The sequence below is a fragment of the Gallus gallus genome, chromosome 2 (assembly GCF_016699485.2).
Source record: "Gallus gallus isolate bGalGal1 chromosome 2, bGalGal1.mat.broiler.GRCg7b, whole genome shotgun sequence".
NCBI lineage: Eukaryota > Metazoa > Chordata > Aves > Galliformes > Phasianidae > Gallus > Gallus gallus.
In genome coordinates this window covers 135,504,863-135,526,818 of record NC_052533.1, presented here as the reverse complement: position 1 = coordinate 135,526,818, position 21,956 = coordinate 135,504,863, and positions in this window count along the sequence as shown.

The following is a 21,956-nucleotide window of genomic DNA, read 5'->3' as shown; positions in this document are numbered from 1 at the left end:
GACACAGACCTGTAGCAGCTGGAGCTGATGTTCCACTGGCGTCTCACATCCCCCTTAAGTGTCTTTAATTAACTTCAAATTCGTGTTACAGAGCCATTCAGCTTTGTTCAGCTGCTCTGTGTGGGAGGTGGAGGAGATATTGCTCATCAGAAAAGTCCTTTCTGTGATTCTCCTTTCGATTTCCCTTGTTGCAGTCCTATGCAATTGTTGCACTTGACCTGAGGCACAAAGTACACTCAAGCTACTATGAGTATTCTCTGGTCAGGGTGGAACTTGCCAGCAAAACGATTGGTACCACATTAGCAACACATCTTCCAAGTGGGGCCAAGCACATTTGAAATGTTTAAAGTTCAGTCCTTGTTCAAGAAAGGGAAAAAAAAAAAAGACATTTTCAACATTGTGGAAAAATACCTAATCTCGTTTCTTTGCACTTGTTGTGTAAATATGAGATAAGAGCTCTATTCCCAAGGTTACTGCAAACAGTCCATCACTACAGAGTACAAGCTAACATTTACTAAAATGTATGTTGACATAAAAAGCAGCATTGCTGCAGTCAACTGCGGTAAGTGAAACCACAGCTTTCTTTGCCTTCACAAATCAGAAGTTTGGGTTGTAACCTATTTAGACCTTCCCTCATAAACAAAAATCTCTGCCATACTATTAGCATCCACAGTATATGCACTGATGTTCTGGAGCCTTACCTTTTCCCACTGTTTTCTAAATACTGCGGGTTTCACCATGGAGAGAGATAAGCAGGCGAAATGAGTAATCGTGGATTAGCACTGCTGTAACTGATTGACCCTAAAACTGGAATTTACTAGAAAAGAAGTGGGATTGTTATCATAAACTCTCAACAGAAAAGGAGGAAATCCTTTGCCAGGGGATGTTTTCCTGAGAAGTTTTCTGTTTCCTGGCCCTGTGCAGAAAGAAGGGAGCTATTTCATCTGTTGTATGTAAAGAATGGATCTAGAAGAAGAGGATGGATACAGGGGCAACAGGGACTTCATAAACCTGCCAAATAAATCTTTTCCAGCCCCCGTACCCTTCTGCCAGCATCTCCTGGACCTTCAATGCGTTCTGTGTCTTCTCTCTCCCAAAGTGGGCAACTTCCTATCTTATCTCTTTATCACTACTAGGCTTTTTCTGACCTTCTACTTTTCTCCCAGCTTTGATCTGTTCACCATTTCCAAATAGCTCGAGTGTCAGCATAGCTAGTGCAATTTCTGTGCACATGCATATTGTTACAGCAAGGAGTGTTGCCAGCTCTTCTAGCTCTTAGTTCTGTCAGGTCCTACACTCCTGCAGAGGAGAGGATGTGGATATAACTGCAGTTTCTCCTCTAGTACAATTAAACCCAGGAACCAACTTTTGTAAGTGAAAACTCTCTCCAGTGGTTTTGAGGTAGTGAATTCTACCTATGAGTGGCTCTGCATGGAGGTATCTAATGTCACTGAGGGTTGGATGCCATAAACCAGGAATTCTCCACACAAGCCTTGACCAACTAGCCAGTTAATACTAACTGAGAAAATTCCAGTTTCCTATTCATTATGTCAGTATTTTCTCCTCTGTCTGTCTCAGCATTGACTTCAGTGGGAATTATGGAGGAACATCTCCTCCACTCATCTATCCTTTTCATCTAACGAATTCCCAGGAAGGGTGGTGGTGGTGGTTATTGTTCCACCTGCCATTTTCCTGATGCACATTGTCATTTGTACTTCTATTCCTTTCCGTATCTCTATCTGGTTCTTGGCAGGTGTTTTGGGACGTGTGGTCACAATGCTCTGGAAAACTTCAGTCAATAGCTACTGTACCTTTCTCTTCCTCCCCATCATACAACCGCATGAACACTTGTCCCTACCCCTCTCTCAGGGGTGGCTGTATCAGATTGCTTGTATCAGTGCTTGTATCAGTGCTTGTATCAGATCCTCAACAGCCTTGACTGCTAATCCCTGCCTGCACCTAGGTGCCCTCTGGCTGAATTCTGCAATCCATTCCCTGGATGTATGTGAAGGAGAAAAGGACAGTAGAAATAAAAGCTACGAGGAACCAGCCTCAAAATGCACCAGGGGAGATTTAAATTATATATCAGATAGAATTTCTTCATGCGGCAGGTGGTTAGGCATTGTAAGATGTGATGTGTTGTGATGGTGCTGCCATCCATAGAAGTATATAAGAGGTGTAGTGCTTAGGGACATGGTTTAGTGGTGGACATGGTAGTGATAGGTTGGTGGTTGATCTTTATGATTTTAAGGGTCTTTTTCAACCTAAATGGTTCTATGATGCTATGCAGCAGGTGAGGACTGTGTTTTATCTTCTTTTAGGCTGTATCTAATCCGTGTGGGCTGCAGGCTGGTCAGACATCGATAGTCCTTTACCATGTGAGGAAAAAGTTATTCCCAGACACTATCCAACAGCACAAAACCCTTTGATTTCAAAGAGTCTCCTTATCAGTAACATCAGAAGAAATAGTTGCTGCCTTAGAGACCTCAGACCTGGCATTTTTTAGTATTTCTTTCATGGCAGTAGAGAAAAAGAAATCTGCAGGAAGATAGTACCTTTTGTTCATCTGAAGAAGAAAACCATTATGCTGTGACATGCTCAGCTTGATTAGCAGGCATCCGAGCTGAACTAAGGATGCAGCTCCAAGACTTTCATCTTCCATGCTTCTTGATCCATTTCTAGCCTTTTACAAAGGCTTCCATATGCATTCATGAAACCTGGGAGCCCTCCTGTGGTCAAAATCATGAGCTATTCTGGTTGTTACCCCAAATCTGAAGCAGTCCTTAATCCAGTTCTAAACTTTACTCTGGGAGTATTTGTTGAGAGGTTCACATGGTTTGTTGGGTGTCTAGGGATGACTTTGTTGCACCTCACTCCCCTTGGCCTTTATTTGATGCTGTCCGCGTTTCTTTCCCAAGATCATGGGATTGACCATTTGCCTGTTCTATCTTCCTTCCCTCCGTTCTCCTCATCCATTTTTGCTGTCCTGCATAAATGATCTAGCCAGTTTCTCATTTCTGCATTACATAATGTAGTTAGCGTATATTCCATCCTTATTGTCTCATTTGCTTCCAAACTGGAAAAGTACATGATTTTGAACATAGGAAGTTCCATTAGAACTTTGCACGAAGAGTGACGGACCACTGGAACAGTTTTCCCACAGGGACTCTATGAATCTCCTTCTAAGGAGACATTCAAGACCCAGCTGGATGCCTACCTGGGCAAACTATTGTAGGGAAACTGCTTTGGCAGGGGGACTGGACTCAATGATCTCTTGAGGTCCCTTCCAACCCCTGGGATTCCATGATTCAGAGAGTTTTGGTGTGCTTAATTTTCTTATTGCTCTGAATTTGGAGAAAAGGTTCTGTGGGAAGTTCATTCTATCTCATGGAAAATTACTTGCTTATTAAAAGTGTTTCGTTGTACAAGATAAGCAAAAGTGTCAGCTACCTGGAACAGATTTAAGAGGGATTAAGATAGGTTGAAGTAAAGATGGGGAAGGAACAGAGGAGTAATAGCCCCTTTGGTTTTGCCTTTAACTTATCTGTCTTTGTGTTGTATGTTCTTTCCTGCTGTAAGACTAAAGAGGGGAACAGCTGCACAGCTGGGCTAACACCCCTGACATCATGGCTGTTTGTGGTCTACATCACATAACAAGAAATGCTGAGCCATCAGAAACACTGGAGTCACTGCACAGAGTGACTTGCAGAGCAGGACCAAGAACCTCAGCTCTTCCCAGCACGCTCCCTGCCACTGAATATTTAAAGGCACATAGCTTTATAATACAGAGTTTGCCACAAAGACATTAAGAAGATTTGAAGCTTCTAGCCTGTACAACATTTGAAGATATGGAGGAGCACGGAATGTCCCACTTAGAATTTCTGCACAAACTGAATTAAGAAGGAATTGTAAGGCTGTCACAGCATGGGGCAGAGGTTAGACCTTTTCTTGTACAATAAGCATTACCTGATATCGAAAGAAGTATCCAAAATTCCACAGTTTTGGAGTTTGCACTTCTGAATTTCACCCCAAAGGGTGCACAGTTACTTTCAGAAGTGAGAATCTTCCAGATTACTTGCATCCCAAATTAAACAGTGAAGGAAACTGGCGTAGGAAACTGCTAGCAAGACCTGCAACAAGTTGGATCTACGATGGTGTTGGCTTCACACTCTAGCTGGAAGCTAGATTCAGAACAGTAATGATAAAAAATGACAGGCCTAAATGTGTTCGTGGTCAGATTATACCTTCTTATCCCTCTTATGTCAACATCATTCTTATCTTAACAAGCTCTCCTTCCTTTCTGGTATTTAAATAATACACCCACTCTCTTCCAAAATACATTTTTTTTAAGCTGCAAGCACTTCTCTTCTGAAAAGACATGAAACTGTTGCAACTGATTCCTGGAAAAGGGATTTGTTTAATATTTGTATTTATTTTATGGATTTAGATTTATGAGAACACATGCCTACATTTTATGCCCTGGGTACTTTTGCTTAATTCTAGTTTTAGTCATAGAGAGGATTGTATTTCCCTTTCTCATAATTAAATGTACGCCAGTAAATAAAGCTTGCAAAAAGATAATCCTTCTCCAGCAGCCACTTAGTCCGTCCCCACATAATTTAGTGTTGTTTTTTGCCTAAGGGTATATTCCTGTGGGACTTTCTGGAATGGCTTAACAAGTCACCACCTCCAGCAGAAGGCTGTATTTTCTGGCATTGCAGAAGAGGGTTGTGTGGTGTTCCTGGGCTCTTGACACGGACTCTTTCAACTGCACTGAGCTGGGTGAAGAAATGAGTGCTTCCTCTCCCAGCAAGGACTATTGCTTCCTCAGTGCCTGCAGAATTAAATTACTAACCCACTCCACCTGGAGTTACAGATGACTTCACTGAGCAGTTTAAAAGCTAGAGATACATCTGTGTGGATTGTTGTACTTGGAAATGGGTTAAGAATCAACAGGATGTGCCCAGTTAGATAACCAAAAAGAGTGGTAATTGGTGATGGAGGGGTTGAGTTGGTCTAGAAGGACTAGACATACTTTCATCTGGAACAGAGGGAATGAGGAGAAATGATCCTCCACAGCCTTCATCTGCTTCCGGCACAATGCATCCCAATTATTTTAATTCACCTTTACTAATGGTTCAAATGAATCCAGTTACCCATGTGGGTGTGGGCTTGTCCTGTAGGTGCTTTGAGACAGCTGAGCCTCAAAAGGTCCCACTGCTCCCCAAACCTGTGGCCTTACCAACTTCTACAGCTGCCCCTCCTCATCTCCCAGTGGCCTTGTTCTGGTTCCAGTCCTCATCTGATTGAGCATTCCTCAATTCAGATCACCAATATGCCAAAAGTTGGGTTTCTTTTGGACCAAGCCTCCTTCCAGTTCAGAGTGCTAGTGTGGTGCCTCCCATGAGGAGGCTGGAGACGGACATCGTCTTCTTTGCACTCCCAGCTTAGCCCAACTCCCAGCACCTCATCCCAGGGCTGCTCCCTGAGTGCTCAGCCGTAGGGACTGCCAGCTGCTACCAAAGTAAATCTCTGCTGCAGTTCATGGCAAGTGAAAATGAATACATCTGTAGAGCGTACCTCGATATCCAACTGTATCCTCAGCTGCAGTGGGGCAAAATTAAGCAGTTCCCTATTTTTCTTCTTATCTTGCCTTCCAACTCTCTTGCCTAAGAAAACTTCAGGGAAAAGCATGAGGACTTCACTTGTATGGAAGTCATTATTTTGCAGAGTTTAAGGAAGTTGCTTGGCTACCTGTTTACTCAAGTAGACACACTACTTGATTTTCAGTGTTGCTGGCAATTTTCATTGACTCCAGTGGGATTCATTCCTTCTTCACAAGCCCTGAAAGCAGAGCTCTGGCTTTGCTGAGTTCTCTGTTCAGCAAAGCATTTCAGGACCTGCCTATGTCCAGGTAATGTCAGAGTTTGAGGATACTGCTGGGAACGCTCTGTGAGTGGAAAACTTATTCCTCTTCAGAGTGCCAAGGTAGTTCTGCCCAGCAATGAGATCACACCATTCGTGTGAGCTCCTCCCTTCCACAGCCTTTCTATCGGTGGACCTGTTTCAAACAAGAAAGATCTGAAAAACCTGGGTCCAACAGGTGTTACAAATAGGAGCCACAGCCTGCCCAGAGCTCTGCTTGGGAAGAGGACATCTGCAAATGGGCACGCATGAACTGATGGGTCGCAGACTGATTTGTCAGGAGAAGGCAGAAGATGCAAACACTGCAGGATATGTTTTGGCTTCTGTATGTCCTATGTATGCCTCTTTTCGGAAAGGAAACAACCAGCCGTGAGGAGAGGTGGGGCTGATGAGATGAAGTTTCAGCCTGTTCTGCTGTACCAGACACTACTCATGGAAAGTCCCTGTTAGATCATCTTATTCTTGCCTGTGCAAATGTTCCCTGCTGTGCATTCTCACTTCACTTTCAACAACACGAGGGTTCAACCAGTTCATTAGCAGCCCTTCCTCACAGCACTCCTTGTTGGGAATCATTTTCCTACGCCAATACTTTCCTCGTTGTTTCACACGCCGTTTCCAGCTGAAGGTCCTCTCACTGCACCACCCATTGCTCATTTTAGTCACTGTTCTCTATCAGCTATTGTGCCTTTTCAGTGTCAGCAGGTATTTCCGTAGGGCTTCAGGAACAGGAGGAGCAGTATTTGCAGCAAGCATTAGGATGTGTGGGAGCTCTTCTTCAAGCTGTACTTAACATTTGAATGAAAAAGCTCCTATGTGATTGATTTGTGTTTTCTTTGATACACCCTATTTGCAATATGAAAAGCAGTATTTCCCTCTGAAAGGTGCTTAATCTCTTCCTGCCTTTCATCTTGATCTTATATTGCATTATCTTCAGATCGTGACTCTCCACGGTGAATTACTTTCTGTCCGCCCTGCTCAAGCAGAGGTTTGCCAGGCCATTTAGTAACCACATTTATTGAGCGAAGAGGAGGTTAGTTTTACATTGTGTCTTATATGTGGTCAAAACTTGGGATTCTCCTGGTTACCCAATCTGTACAAGTTAATAAATTTAAGTGTAAATCACTTCCAAGAAGTTCCTTCCCAACAAAAAGGAATTTCAGAGTGCCAGACCTTTCTAGGAAATATGAGTGTTTCATTCTGCACGACGTATTTTATTTCTAGAATAGATGAACACAAACTGTTACAGCAGAATAAATTGAATTATAATAAATAACAGTTACTTCTTTCTAGCCTGGTTAGTTGTCCAAAACCTCGGAGTCATGAAGGCTGGTTAAGTTAACAGGAAGATCTGGTGATGTTTCTCCTCAGATACCATTTGTTTCCAGGGAAGTATTCTGGCAGTGTAGCCAGAGATATGGGAGGGTGCAGTGGGAAACGGTGCCTGTGGTGCACCCAAGGATCATTCCTGCCCCAGGAGTTCTGGCTGCTGTGAGCATGCAGCACCCTCAGGCATCACAGGGACTCAGAGCAGATGCACGGGATAAGCACAGCACATCTGGTGTGTGCTGGGACCCCAGCTGGATCCCGAGTATCTCATAGCTGGGGCTGAAAGGCAGCAGGGACCACGTCTTTGGTGTCTAAGCTGCCTGGGCAAACTTCCTAGCTGGAGAAAGAAGAGGCTCTGTGGGAAGCGTGTTTAAAAAGATGTGTTTTTCTACATAAAGCAGGATGCCAGCAAAGGAGAGAACTCTTCTCAGTGTCTGCACTGTTTTCTACTTCCTTTGTGTAGACATCTACCCCTGTGCAGAGCTACTCCTGAGTGAAATACTGGGCTATTGCACCTGGCGCAATGGGTATGTTGTACCATGCAACTGCCTTGGGTATAAAAATATATCTGCAACTGGAATGTGGATTCAATTGGCCACGTCAAATGTGTCAGTGTGTGATCAGTGTGTGCTTAAATCGCCTTTGTAGATGTAAATCTCTTTAATTTCTTAGGGCACTTGAACGTGTGTTTAAAACTGTAAAGTGTTTTTTTACACTGAGCTTTGCTTTGGGGGAGAAGTGAATTGGGGTTTTAGAAAAAAACGTTTATAAACTATAAACACTTCCATGGCTTTTCTGCTGTGTCTACCTGCTCCCCTGAAAAGCAGAGTAATTCTCTTATGTCCTTCTGCAAGAGTGTTGGGAGTGTTGCACGGAGTTACACTGCACTTTCCTAGTGTAAAATGCTATATTCTATTGCAGTCCTGGTGTAGGTGCAAGATTTAACTAATGCCCACCTGAGGATGACTCCTGTTACACTGCAATAGGAGGCTTTGTATTGAAACATGCTTGGTCTCTTACAGCATGAGTCGCAGGATCGAGCTCCTACATAGTGATACCAGCTGTGACTATGATACATGTTCCCTTTGGAAAGAATTCACAGTTTCCACTTGTCCAAGTCTGTCTGACCATGTCCTTGGCAAATCACTCAATCATTACTCCCAGTTCCTAACCTGCACTAAAAATAATGTAGATTGATTTTCCAGAAATGGTAATGTATGGTTGCAAACAACCTTGATCTTTATAAGTAAGTATTATGTCTGTCATCTGCAAATTACATGTATAAATTTTCCTGCCCATTGCATTTCTGTGTGAGCTCTGAATGCTGGAATAGTAATTGTTAGCTCCATTAGCTTGAGTTTATTTCAAAATTCAGGGCTCTGGGGAGCTTATTGTTTGTTTACTTTCTTGGTTTTAAGTATTACGAACTATGGTAAATTCTTAAATTCTTGGACTGTGCAAAAGAGCTTATGAAAGAAAATAATCACATATCTCTAAGTGCATCTGCAAAATAGCAGTGATTAAAGGCCCTGAAAGAAGGGCTTAGTATTTCATGTCCTATCAGGTAGTGAACTTTCAGTAAAAACAAACAAAGCAATCTTTGAATGTTGTTGTTTGCTATCATAAATGATGAACAATGTAAAAATGGCCCTTTATTTTTGTAAGATAAAGTTCCTTGGCCTGAGGTTGTCCAGGATGTTGTTAGAAGTTTTTCTGGAAGGTTTGGAGGAACAGGGGAAAGAGAAAATAGATTTTGGCATTTTTGAATATCTTGATATGAGCTGTTGACTACTGTAGTGTTTGTTCTAGTGTTGGTTTAGATCACAAGCTCCAAAGCTTAATAAAGCATCTGTTTAACTGTCCTAAAAATAGACACTTAATTTGCCCATGCTTTCAAAGTCTGTTCTATTCAACGTTGTACATTCGTCTCAACAGATTTCTTCTCAGTATTGATGAAGTTTTAAATGTGGAGCCATGGAAGATCTGTAAGCACTAAGCAAAACACTCGGAATAGTTCTTAAATGGTCTTTAAATGTTGAATTAAACATTAATTCAATGATGTAATGAAGTAAAGGATAAAATACATGTGTAACATTTAAGCAGGTGGACTGAAAAGAATTAAACTTGCAAAAAGCTATGCAGTGTCAAGGCCAAAGATAAGAATACCAGCCTTGTACCTATTTGTAGACCACTTACCATTTTTTTACCCATAGAGTTCAGCCCTTTTTTTTTACCCATTGTGTTAAATCTGTTCAAACGCATCATTAACGCTAATGTATAACAAGTACAAGATGAAAACAAGGCATGAAAAATCAAGGAGCAACTCATTCTTTTGTTCTCAGCAGTGAGATCAAATCAAGTCCAAATTTTTCTGAGGTTAAAAGATGAAATCAGAACACCAAAATCTGTAGTTTTTCTAAACATATAATGAGGCAAGTCTCCCATTTAACTTTTCTTAAGCTAAATGGGACATAATTTAGGATATTAAATGTTTATTGAGCAATGTTCCTTGAAATACCTCCCACAATAAGGGATGATTGCATGCCTGAATAGGACTTAAGTCTGGGAATACGTCTGAAGAGTTTCCAGAGAGATGCCCAACCTCTTTCCTTTCCCATCTTCTTGCCTTTTACAGGGAAGTAAAAAGGTGAGATGAGAGTGCTCAAAGAAGAGATTGTCTGGAGAGGTGGAATCATGGCATCAAGCTAAGAGCCATGGGATTCACGTCTTGCCTGCAGATGATGTTGACTGTGAGAAGACTAGGAGATATCCAGAGCTGCAGGAGAACTGTGCCCTTGCTGAGAGCCAACAGGCCCAGACACAGGAGGAGCTTGTGAGCCATGCTGCCAGATGTTGCTGGAAGAGAACAGAAGCCAGAAGAAAGCTTCAAGAAAACATGGGATTAAATTAAGAAGATCTGTAAACAAATCTCACTTCTGCTCATGGTGTCCTTACCATCAGGTTCTTTCTATCGGGCTGGAGCTTAGGTCAGCCACCGCCAAGTGGTATTCCCAACAGCTGCCAACTTCCTTGTCCTCTCTGGGCATCTTCTCCAGCTTTCTGCTCTTTTTTGGCCAAAGGAAGGATATTTCCTCTGCTCACCGCACCCTCCCTGCCAACCACTTGTGTCCCTTTCCCAGGATTTTTGGGGAGGATACCATCTCCCTTCCCCGCAGATGTCTCAGCCTGACCCGGAGCACAGCAGCCAGGCCGGAGCAAACTGGTGGCATTTCCCTTTGTTGTTTGGCCAAATCCTTTCAAATGAACGTAACATATTAACATACAACCAGCTGCGAGCAAAATGCATACCATCTGTCACAGCAATTTAAAACCACTGTTCTCATGGACTGACTTCTTGGAAGTTATTGTAAATGCCATGGATCGAGTTAGTACAGGAGTCTGGACTTTGCAGTTACTTTAGGGATGCCTCTTGTAGGGCAAATAAGTGCATTTCCAGTGAGCATAAGGACTGACGTCAATGATCCTTTAAGGCTGGGGTGTCAGACTACATTAGTGGCTAAATGAACTGGCAGAAAGCCTACAGAGCCCAGGAGGTCGTGTGTATGTGCAAGGTCCCAGGCCCTGCCACGTCAGAGACTGTGGGAGTTGGAAATGGAGGGTGATGGATGCTTTGAGCTGACCCAGTCTTGCTGCCCAGCCCTGCCCGGCTGCTGCTGCTGGCTCTGGGGACCTGGCACTGGAATGCCTTTCAGAAACCTGGGTTCAATTTAGGCCTTGAATATGTTATACGTTGCTTTGGGCTCCTGAAGTGTTCAGAGGCCAACTTGTAAACAAGTACACAACTTGTGCTGCTGTGGGTAGGGTGCATAAAGGTGGAGAAAGCTGCAGCATAACATCCCAATAGGAAAAGAGGAAATTGTTTCAAACCAGAACAGGGGAAACTTAGATTGGATATAAAGAAATAATTTTTTACAATGAGGGTGGTAAGGGCAATGGAACGTGTTGCCCAGAGATGCCCCATCCCTGGACACATGCAAGATCAGGCAGGACAGGGCTCTGAGCACCCAGCTCTAGCTGTAGGTGTCCTTGTTCATTGCAGGGCAGTTGGACTAGATGACCTTTAAGAGTCCCTTCCAACTCAATGGGTTTTGTGATTCTATAATTCTGTTCCTAACTCTGCAGGAAAGTGTGAGGTACTCACACTTGGGAAAGTGACCCCTTGCAGCCCATCTCTGTCAGCCTGCCCTACTGAGCTGAGATGGTCTTCTTCCCCTAGCACAATCCTCCAGGCCTCAGGGGCAGAGTATGGCTGACTTGGGATCTGTGGTGGGACAGGCTTGTGTCTGCAGCCAGAACAAGCACATCTTCACACCTTTCCTTCCACGTGCTGTCCTCTGGATGCTATTGCAGGGGCACTGAACAGTGCTACCTTGACTAGTCATTTTTGAGCATATTCATTGTGCACTAACCTGAATTTCTGCTGTTGCATTACTTTTTCCAACTTCTTCAGTTCCAAACTGAAAGATCCTTATGGAGATCTAAGTAAACGGTGACAACATTATGGTCTTTACCAACAACATTTGTAATCTTAACAGGAAGAAGATGTATGTTTGTTTGATGAGAGCTATTTCTCATGTACCTGTTGCAAATAAGTGTGTTTCCTGCTGCCCCTTCACTCCCACTTCTTTGCTGACTAAGCCCCATTGCAGCTATCCCGTTATTCCACCTGTGCTCAAAGTCAGGCAGGTAAGTCAGCAATTCCTTCCTCCAACACTGCCCTGGTCTCTCTTTCTGAAAACTGGCCAAACTGCAATGTTCTTACAGTCTTGTATCCTTCTCAGTGCTCTGAGTAGCTGGAAATCATAGAATCATGGAATTGCTCAGGTTGGAAAAGACCTTAAAGATCACCAAGTCCAACCGCACCTGTCCCCTGGACAAGACACTTGATACAAAGAAATGTGGGCCTGTTTATTTAGGTCTGATTTTCATATCCTTTTTGTTACTGCATTTCATCAGCACCAAAGTCAGCACAGTACAGGACTAAGACTTCTGTTTTCTCTAAACACAGCCCAAAAAATAGGGGGGAAGGGGAAAACATTCCTAAAATCTTCCGTTATGCTTCATGGTTCTACATTTAACGTTGAAGAGTGAAAAATTAGTGTGCTTAGGGGACCTTTTGCCTCTAATCTACTTTGGAAGAAAGCCCCTTCCCACTGTCATTCTCATGGCCATGCACTCCCATTTGTATCCCGTTGCTTCCCGTTCCAGGCATCTACCTTTGCTGAGGTCTGATACACAGTTGTTTTCAGCAGTTCCTTCCTTATTCATGATGATATATGTGTTTTTGGTTTGTTTAATATTCTGTTGCTGGGAGAGTGGTGGAGGGGGATTGTTTGTGGAGGTTTTTACAAAAGCTGATTTAATTTCCTCTCTAAGCCAGCTTGTGCTTTTGTTTTGTTTTGCTTTTGTTTTTAACTCCGCTTGACCTCTTTTGTGCAATGTGAGAATGTGCCTTTTGGGGCATTTAGAAAATTATGTTTAAATAGTTCCCAATTATCACTCACATTTTTCCTGTTTAAATTCTGTCTCAGAAATAATTTCACTCATAATTGTTTTCAGCTTTGCGTAACTGGACGTCTTGAAAGCACAGAGTGTATAGAATTGCTGGTTAGGATTTCATTTGGGCTGCATTCAACTAATGTAAAGCAGCCTTGCTGATTCCTTCCTTTGTAGCTGTCAGGACAAGTCTAATACTGATGTTTCCTTGAGTTGGCTGCTGCTTTTTTGTGTCTTAGTTTCCGTAGGTGTCAGTACGTGCCCACTCCTGTAAGAGCTGTGTGTTCTCTCATCCTTCACATCATGTTCTCCTGCTTGCACTTGGGGATCTCCAGGCTTCCTTCTCAAGCTGGAGGTGTTTCTTAATTCTCTTTACCAGGATCGAGTGGTAAGAAATACCCCTCCACCTGCTTTTTTTTTCCATTGCTGGTAAGAAGCACTGCGGGAGGAGTGGATGACCTCCAAATCCAAGTTTCCCCTTGCCTTACTGTGGTGGAAGAGCTGTGAATTGGTGACTTCCTGCTCTTTGCGAGAGAGCCCCGGTTGTGCAGAGCCTTTTGCTGCAGGACCTGCCGTGGGGTCACCTCGTGATTATTATCATTATTTTTAACCCATGGACTTGGTTTGGTACAGGATCTGAACCTTCTTCACACTTCCATTTTGAGTGATTATAACCAAAGGCAGTTGATGGGAAGCACGATCTGGAATGACACACTCTACCCAAGGCAAGAACGGGGCCAGTGTGGGAGCCTTGGCCCCATGGAGTGGTGGTGGGGACACCTGGGAGGGCTGAGAGAGCCCATGTTTGATTCACTCTTTCATTCAAGGAGGTCTGTACGTGTGGGTGCCTCTGTCCAGACACATACCTCAGCATTCATGGTACGGACAGATGGATTCAGGGCATTCCCTGCACTCCTGCTGCTGGTGGCTCCCACTGCAGGTAATCCTACAGCATCTCTGGTGCCAGAGGAAGCAGCAGTGACTGCCCAGCTTAGTGCTTGTGCCTACTCCAGTTCCAGCTGCACCGAACAGTTCAGTAAAGGTAATTTATGCTGGAAAAACAAGACCTCATTCTGGAGCTACACGTTGCTGCATTTGGGTTAACAGGGAATTTAAATTGAGTCTCATAAGCCCACCATAGCCTTATTTCCCTGTATGTTCCTGAAGGCTCACACAACGTGACATTTATTTAGCCACAAAATATTTACTTGCTTATTCTTTTTGCCAAGTGATTCAATTGTTTCTCATGTGCTTTTTAACCTTCTCTCCTCATCCGCATTTCATTGCCACGCATCCAGGATTTTAGCTTAATGGTCCCAATTTGGCCCATAAAAATCTGCGTGTTTCATGGGAGAAAAACTTCATGCCAAAAGGGCCACTAATGAAAGATGATAACAGCCTTGCACAATGAAAGGAGGTATGGTACGGGGCAAACAAAAAGCCCTTTTACAACATTATAAGGCTGTTCCCTTCTGTTTTGCTTAAGGCTCTATTCATTTTAAGCTGAATGGTGTCTCTAATTCTACACTCTCTAATTTTTCTGCCTCCGGGAAGGCATTGATCAGTATCATTGCCTGGGTCACCATGTCGGATCTCAAGCACTGCTACTGTTTACTCCTTCCCCAGCGTGCTAACTTTGGTTTATTTGCCCATCATTAGTAATCCCTGAGGTTTGGCTATTTTTTCCAAACCGTATGATGAAAGTAATTTTCAGTCTACTCAGAGTAAGAAGTCCACAACGTCTTTAAAAGCACAGCTGCTGTAGCAATCTGTCCTACGTTTGCAGAGATGGATTGGTATGGTTTAAACATCACTGCACAGCAAGGGCAGTCGTCATAGCAGCAAGCTGATCCATCTCAGAATCTGTTCTTGGTTCCACTTTCTGAACAGAGCTGCCCATGACGCATAAAAAAAAATAGAAATAATCGGTAAGGCATATACTAGGGAAATGGTCAGAGCTTGCTAAACACAGGCAGCAGCAGTAGCTTCTTAGCTGGCTAAATAAGACACAGCAAATATGTACCATGAGGAAGAGAGCTATGAAAAAAATCTTTGAGAAAAGTCTCAGGTATGACCATCTCTGTTTCAGGTGAATCCTTTAATTTCCACCACTGATGTCCCTCAGTCCTGATAACACTGGTTCAGATAGGAAAATCTGCTATTAGTTGTGATTTCCTCTTGCGCAGTTTACTCTGGTTTCAGGCAGGGGAGAGCTGAACCAATGTAAATTGTGGTTTCTAGGACGTTTTCCTGCGTAATTAAGAAGATGGTTTAACCACAGCAGCTGCAGGGGCTGAATCTTGGCTTTTGAGTCCCTGACCGGACACCGTGCCATCCTGGCAGCAGCAGGAGCTGCTGAATTCCTCTGCCCGGTCCTGGAGAACCCAGGCTACTGCTGCTATTCCTGGAGAAGGCACGGAGGGATGGGCAGCTCCTGCTCCACTGAGCCCTCAAGCTGGGCTCGAGGTCTTTCCTACTACCTGGGGTGGCCACAGACCCACAGTGAGACTCAGAGTGAGGGGAAACGCGAGGGACAATCAGCAGGCTTCTCCCTGCACCTGCCCTGGCTCTTTGCTTAGTGGGCACAGCCCGGGGGCCCTTGTTCTCCAGGAGCTGCAAAGTCTCTCTTGAGCACTTGGGCTGAAGAGTGTTGTTGCATTGTTTAATGCAGAGGAGGAGGTTAATGTAAGCATGACCTTAGCAGCACATGTGACAAGATGCTCTGATCTCAGCAGGTTTGCCTGGCTGTTTGGGATGGTGCCGCACCCCACTTTGCCTTACATAAATCAGGAGAATCCTCAGGATTCTTTCCTTTTTTATTATAAAAAATAAAATAAAAACCAGCCGAAGCTTACTCTATTGATTGTTTTAGGTTTTTATTTTTACTGCATTTAGCCCAAATGTCTCTAAACTTCAAAATATTCAAACAAAATGCTTTTTTTTTTTTTTTAAAGCAGCCGTTGATTTGAAGCCAATATGAAATCTCATGGATGGGAAAAATAGTAGTTTTAGCATGGGAAAAAAGAGCCTTTCACTTTTAGGTCATTGGTTCAGATCCTGCAAACAGCCTGCCCTCAGCCCACAGTAGGTTAAATGAGGACTCGTGGGGCCTCTCTTATCAGAGCCAGGTGCCTGGCCCAAATATCACACCATAGCCATCCCATGCATCATCACGTACAGTTGGATGTTCTGGTTTTGCCCCGAGTGACAGACATTTGTGTCAATGAATATCATCACATTTCACAGGACTGTTGGTGTGAGGGCTTCCGGGGTAGCTCAGGAGGATCAGGACAGCTCAGCGATGAAGAAGGCCGTGTTGCACCCCATCATCAGCTTCCTACTTCTCCATTGATCTCATGTGTGATTTCCAGGGAGCTTTCAGGGAGCTGTGGGGACTCGCCCCAGACTGACAAGGAAAACCCAGATGGAGGCTTGACATCCTGCCAGTGGAGGGAGAGAACAAACCACCTCAGGAACCAAATGCGAACACAATGTGGGGTGAGGAGCAACCTCCAGCCAGCCCTTAAGGAGCACAGCACACCATTGGGCCTGATGCTGGGAGGGGTATGACTCCTGCATGGAGACTTGGTCTTTTTGTCCACACAGAGGTCACCTCTGGCAGCTGTCAGGGCAGATGCTAAGGTGATGGCCATTTAGTGGCTCTGCATTTTCACATTTTCAGGCTGAGGAGAGTCTCCAGCCTTAGCCTCCCTGAACACAGGCTTTCTCCTCTGAACAAAGAAGAGGAGTTGTGGTTGTTCCCCAGGCTCATGTGGCCTCAACAGAAAAAAAGAGCTGCATATTGCAAACAAGGCAGATCCTGCTGGTGTGCATTATTGCCCAGATGTCCTTGCTGAAGGGACCTTGGAAAGAACTGCCCCATTCAGGTGTCTGATTTTTGGATCCCAGCAGGTTTTACGTAGGATGTTTGTGATTCTGTGTTGAACAATCATTGCTAAGAGAGGCTATATGGCCGGGCCTGGGCAGCTGCTGACTTGGGTTATTCAAATTGAGAATTGGACTTAGGGCCAGAAGTGACTCTGGTTAGAAGAGAGAGCTCTGTGAGGAGCCTCAGAGATGGCCTTTGCTTTTCAGTTGCCTTGTGGAGAGGGGACAGGTTTTTCCCTGTCTCCCAGGCATGCTGTGCCACAGGGAGCAGAGGTGGGGCTCGGGGTGATATGCAGACCCTCAATAAGCATCTCCTTGGTACTATTCTTGTTTTATGAGAAGGAGATATGTCTGAAGAACCGTGACTACACTGATGGAGACAGACAATCCCACAGAGGAATTTAAAGCGAAGAGTTTTTTTGTTAGCTCTCCAGTGGAGTGAAGAATAACTGCCCCTGGGGAATTCAAGTCCCTTTCCTCTTCTAAAATGGGGTTCTTGTTTGTTTGCTTTGGTTCTTTGTTGTATTAAAACTAATCCAAGAGAAAGCTGCGGTGAAAAATTGAGGCAGGCTCCAGAGGTGCTTTTTTGTGTAGCAGTGTCATGTTCTTTACAAGCAGGCATGGGGAGGCCCTGCTGTACCCTACATCAGCTCCTGATGCAAGGAGAGCTGCCTGATAACACTGCTGATGAGTAGGAGGGAAAAAAATGTGGTTTTTCCTATGAAAGTATCTGCGTTTGCACAGCACTTCTTGATCTGACTCCCCTAAATAGTCCTTTTTTCAGCAGCTGACCCTCTGAGTGTGCTGCTACTGAATGATGCCACTGCTATTCTATGGGCATATGATGATCTCATGCACTAATAATACAGCTTAGGATTTGCTTAGTGAGTGCAACAGAATGTGAGAAGTTTGCATGAGAAAGTGAAGAGTGATAACTGGCTTATTGCAAGAACAACAACAACAACAAAAAAACAGTGGGATCATTTGCTTTTTTCACTGTTAAGAACAATATCAGTACCTCTGATTTGGCTTTGGTCTTTTCAAGAATAAGGGAATGGGAAATTGGACTGTTTTGCAAATAGAGCAGAATATTGCATCCATTGCTTTAAAACAAAGAGATAAATTCAGAGCAAAGAACTAGTTTGTAAGTCTGCTTCTCCTGAAAGGTCACGATGGGCATACTCAGAGATGGAAGGAGTTACTGGTAGGCAGCTGGGAAAACTAAATAAGGAGAAGAGTGCAAAGGGATAGAGACAAACTAAATATGCACCACTTAGTGCCCCAACCAATGGCAAACATCACTTATGTAGCTCTATGAGTCATGAGACATCTGAGGAAATATCATCTCAGTGAGAAGCACTATGCAGTTGAGAAACATGTTTTTAGGGGAAACCCAAATAAAGCTGGATTTCTTTGTCTGTGGGTTCCTTCTCTTTCTCTGCTTTTTTTTTTCTTTCTTTCCTTTTTTTCTTTCTTCTTTCTTATTTCACAGGCTTTTTGAATCCCTCAAGGGGCATCCAGGATGGAATGAGATTAGGTCTGGTCTTACCCTACTTCCTCCAAGCAGGCTCTGAGGTATCATGAGAAAAACAGACCTGTTATTTCAGACCCATAGCCTCCTAGCCATCCTCAGCACTTCCAAAAGCACTCTGTGAAAAACAGGAACAAATAAGTATATAAACACTAGCTCACATGTATAACCCTTACAGGAGCTAGTAATGTCCTCCCAGAGAGCTGCAAAGCTGCAGAAGGACACCGAAGCCATCAGCTCCCTAGGGTGGGTGCAGGACCACATGGAGGTGCGTTCCCAGAGCAGCCTGCCATGGGCTGGCTGTGAGCCCTGGAAGCAGAAGATGACAAAATCTCTGTTTTTTGTTTCTTCCCCAGAGCACTGTAGGATTATTTCATAATATGTCACATTCGTATCTCAGTTAAAGGGAAGAAGCAGTACATCGTGGTGGGATGCCACTGGCAATGGGAAGCATTAGCATCAGCGCTGTGGCTGTGTGAACTGAGTTTATCTACGTGATCTTTGTATGAAAAAGCAAATCTCCAAATCTTCCATCTCAGGAAGCCATGTGCTGCTGACATTTCTTTTTCCCAGAGCAGAGCTGTGCCCGGTTTTACTTTCTTTTCTTCCTCCCTCTCCCCGCCCCCCAAGAAAAGGTCAAGGATAAAGAAGAAAAAGGCAAGTTTCTGCTACAACCAACCAAAAGAACCAGTTGGCATACTGGGTCAAGTCCAATCGTTAAGTAACTTTGTCTCTTTCCTTCACTGACGTTGCTCAAGAGATCATTTGTCTCCTCGGGCTTGGCCTAGGAGTGCTGTTCCTGTGTGACAGCCTTTCGGGGAGGTATGCAATGTCTTCCTCTCTGCAATCTTTTTTCCAGATTTTTCAATCTTACTCTTCTCTTGCTTCCTCCATCTCCTGTGTCTGGCTAAGTGAAAGATGCCTTTTGCAGCAGTGGGTCAGGAGCACAGAACATGTAATCAGCACTCCCCGCTCGGTTTTTGGCCCTGCTGCTGATTTGCTGTGCGATTTAGAGCAGCTGACCCAACCTTTCTGTATCCAAATGATAGCGTGTCGTTTGCTTCCCAAATGGCCAGAAATACTGTCCAAAGTGATGTACTGAGTCCAAATCAGAAAGTGCCAAAGATGAGTTTTACATAAAATGTCCTCTCGGCCTTCAAGTGCATTTGCAAGCGTTCGTGTTTAGCAGTGGTGAAGGAGGTCCAAAGAGGCCCACCGGCCCCTTTTGGCTGCATGAAACCTTCCTTTTGTGCTTCCTCACCCTTCCCATTTTGTAACAAACCTGTTGCCAACTGGGGCCTTTGCTGCTTCATGGCGTTCACTTACCTCTCTGTGACAGAGTGAGGACTGAATGTGAATTTTTCTTTCCAAAAGGCACCAAGGAAGCCTGTAAGTGTGCTAATTGTAGAGAATATGCCACTTACAATATACCTACACTGCTCTGTGAGGTCCTGGCAACACTATTTATGGCATTTGAGCAAGTTGGGTTAGAGACAGCATGTGCCTCTCTGCCTTCTGGTGTACACACTCACACCAGAAGCAAAAAGGCTCTGGCCCTTAAGGTCCTCCAGGTTTCTGTGCAGAGCTCTGTGCTGAGCTGTGCACTCCTCAGCAAGGTCACTGGGAGATAGTTAAGGCAATCCTGCACAGCACCTCACTGTCCTGCAGATAAACCCTCTGTGTGTGTGTGTATGTGTGTAAACGTGTATGCTGCAGCAGATTAAACAAGTATCTGCTATTCAAAGATTGATGTGTATTTAGAGTTTGGATGAACCTAAAAACATAAACCAAGAATTCAAGGATGTCCAAAACATATAAGTAAACTGTATTTGGGGAAGACTTGAAGTAGTCATTTGTGGCTAGGGATCTCTGCTTTTCCCTGCTCCACCTCCTCTATGTGAGGAAGAGAACCAGGCCTTAAAATACGGACCCACAAGACTCAGGGACGTCGAAAAAGTAGCTCGGGCCCATAACTAGTTAAAAAATGAAGCAAACAAGAAGCCCAATTAAACTATTTTATTAGATGTAGGAGAGACACCGGTTGTGAAATTTACTGGTAGCCAAGTTTTCCTTCTGGCCCTACCACATATAATTATTTCTTAATTGTAGCTACTGGCTGTGGCACAAAGATCATGCATATAAACAAATCCCAGGATGTGCTGCAAAAAATATGGGAGGCATTAAGAGGAAGATAATCAGGAGCTGGACCTGTATTCCCACATGGAAAACTGTGGGTGGTTTACAGAACTCTTATCCATATGGGTAGTTATGTATAATGGCTTTATAATGGCATTGTACACTGTCATTGCTTTTTCTGGCATGTTTCTGGCCTTCAGACACTTGACTGATATATACCAAACTGTGGTCCTCAGACCACTGGTGGTCCATGAAGTTATGATGAGTGGTCCACAGGTGGTCTGCAGAGCCATACTGAAGAGTTTTCATTTGGTTTTGCTTTTTTTTTTTTTTTTCCAATTAAAAGATTGATAATATAGGGTTCGTGGTGGTCCACAAAAAGATCTTAGCATTAATGGTGGTCCCATTGCCCTAAAAGTTTGGGAACCATTGACCCAGACAATCGTGTACATCAACTGTATTTCTGTGTTCTGTTACACCAAGTTAAAAGTTACAGCATGCTCTCTCCTTTTGTGTGTTATGGACTGCATTGTCTGCTATACTAATAACTTTTAATAATAATGATGTCATGAGATAGTGACAAATGAGGGCTGCTCTGAAAGTAATGACTCCTATTTTATTATGTTGGCCCACGACATCAGCAGTGGGTATTGGTCATATGGCAGTAGAGGATGAATCTTCCTGCCAGTATTCTGTTACATGTTGTTGCTATGTCACAGATGGCAGCAGAGGAGCAGTCTAATAAAATGGTGTCTGACATGGAAGTGCACATGAAATAAAGGTGTGGAATTTCACTCAGAGGGTGGTGACACAACCTGAAACAGGTTGCCCAGAGAGGTTGTGGATGCCCTGTACCTGGAGGCATTCAAGGCGAGGCTGGATGTGGCTCTGAGCAGCCTGGTCTAGTGGTTGGCGACCCTGTCCACGGCAGGGAGGTTGAGACTAGATGATCTTTGAGGTCCTTTTCAGCCCAGGCCATTCTATGATTCTATGATTCAATTCATACCTCCATGCAGAAAATATAGCACCCATTGAGATTCATTGATACTTGCTGAGTGCTTATGGAGACCCAATAGTAGATGTGAGAACAGTGAGGCAGTGGGCGGTGTATTTCAGCAGTGGCAACAGTGACGTGAAAGACAAGCCACATTCTGAACAGCCATGCACAGCTGTCACACCATGAAATTAAGCATCTTGATCAGCTCATCCACACAAATTGGCAGATTGTGACCAGCGAACTGTGCACAGAGCTGAATATCAGCTTCAGCGCACTGGAAACAATGATGCAATGTTGGAACATCTCAGTTTGCACCAAGTGGGTCCCACAAATGCTCACACAGGAGCAGAAAGAACACCACCGGCAAATTTGTCTGGACCTACTGAACGATGACACTGAAGGTGACAGTTTCCTGTATCACGTCATCACCAGTGACAAGATGTCACTGTCACCACTATGAGCCAGAGTCAAAACAGCAGTACATGGAGTGGCAACATGTGAAGTCCCCATCAAAGAAAAAGTTCAAGATGCAGCCCTCAGCAAATAAAGTGATGTGCACTGCCTTTTGGGATAAGAAAGGGGTGATCCTTCTGGAATTCCTGGAACCAAGACAAACCATCAGCTCTGACCACAGCA